Source organism: Orbicella franksi, unplaced genomic scaffold (assembly GCF_964199315.1).
Source record: "Orbicella franksi unplaced genomic scaffold, jaOrbFran1.1 SCAFFOLD_561, whole genome shotgun sequence".
In the NCBI taxonomy this organism is placed as follows: domain Eukaryota; kingdom Metazoa; phylum Cnidaria; class Anthozoa; order Scleractinia; family Merulinidae; genus Orbicella; species Orbicella franksi.
This window is the reverse complement of record NW_027670500.1, coordinates 17,501-18,861: the sequence shown is the minus strand read 5'-3', so window position 1 is coordinate 18,861 and position 1,361 is coordinate 17,501. Positions and strand designations below refer to the sequence as shown.

The following is a 1,361-nucleotide window of genomic DNA, read 5'->3' as shown; positions in this document are numbered from 1 at the left end:
GGAATTCCTAGTAAGCGCGAGTCATCAGCTCGCGTTGATTACGTCCCTGCCCTTTGTACACACCGCCCGTCGCTACTACCGATTGAATGGTTTAGTGAGGCCTCCTGACTGGCGCCGATACTCTGGCAACAGAGCGCCGGATGCCGGAAAGTTGGTCAAACTTGATCATTTAGAGGAAGTAAAAGTCGTAACAAGGTTTCCGTAGGTGAACCTGCGGAAGGATCATTACCGATGCAATCCAAAAACAACTCCGTTGTTTGCTCTGTGAACTGTACCAAACCATTTAGGGGTCGGCCCGGGCCGTTAAATGGCGATCGGACGCGCAACCGCGCGGCCGCCTCGCCTGCCCCGCCTGTGTTTTTCCTGTGGCCAATGTACGTGTCTATTGTCTGATGTGACTGTGACGGCGTCCGCCGACCGGCGGTTCGCCCGAAAGTTGGAAAGAAAAATGCCAGAGACAACTTTTGACGGTGGATCTCTTGGCTCACGCATCGATGAAGAACGCAGCCAGCTGCGATAAGTAGTGTGAATTGCAGAATTCAGTGAATCATCGAATCTTTGAACGCAAATGGCGCTCTTGGGTTCTCCCAGGAGCATGTCTGTCTGAGTGTCGGATATCATCCATCGCAGGCAAAAACTTGCCGGCGGCGTTGAGGCGTCACGGCCACCCAGTAGGAGCGGCCGTGTCCCTTGAAAGGCAGAGAGACTCACTGCGGTTGCCGGGTTTTTCCCGCGGCACACCAGCGGAGGCTAAAAGTGTGACCAGTCCTTCGCGTGCCGTCGGGTGCCCGCCGCTTGAGTCGCGGAGGCGAAGCATACCTTCTTGACCTCAGATCAGGCAAGGCTACCCGCTGAATTTAAGCATATTAATAAGCGGAGGAAAAGAAACTAACAAGGATTCCCTCAGTAACGGCGAGTGAAGCGGGAAGAGCTCAAATTTGAAATCTCCGATGCCTGCATCGGCGAATTGTAGTTGCGAGAAGCACTTTCTAGGTGGATCGGCGGTGCCTAAGTTGCTTGGAACAGCAGGTCGCAGAGGGTGACAACCCCGTCTGTGGCGCCGCCGGCCGCTGACGATGTGCTTTCGAAGAGTCGGGTTGTTTGGGAATGCAGCCCAAAATGGGTGGTAAACTCCATCTAAAGCTAAATACTGGCGTGAGACCGATAGCGAACAAGTACCGTGAGGGAAAGATGAAAAGAACTTTGAAAAGAGAGTTAAAAAGTACGTGAAACCGTTGAAATGGAAACGAATGGGCTCAGCAATGCGCCGTTTGAGATTCAGCCGGTGGGTGGGATCGACGGCGGGTTTGCGGATCTGAATGGACCGCGGCCCGGTGCTCGTTTCTCCCCACCGTCGCACT

At 54.1% G+C, this 1,361-nt stretch overlaps 2 non-coding genes across 2 annotated transcripts in view; both read left to right on the top strand.

Moving 5' to 3' along the window:
* Positions 1 to 459: 459 nt before the first annotated feature.
* LOC145472222 (5.8S ribosomal RNA) lies at positions 460 to 613 on the top strand. Its single transcript, XR_014043600.1, has one exon. It is a non-coding gene; the product is annotated as a 5.8S ribosomal RNA (ribosomal RNA).
* Positions 614 to 824: 211 nt separating this feature from the next.
* The window catches only part of LOC145472219 (large subunit ribosomal RNA), a 3,631-nt gene continuing 3,094 nt past the window's right edge, over positions 825 to 1,361 (top strand). Inside the window, exon 1 of the ribosomal RNA XR_014043598.1 lies at positions 825 to 1,361. This exon is cut by the window's right edge and continues 3,094 nt beyond it. This is a non-coding gene — a ribosomal RNA (large subunit ribosomal RNA).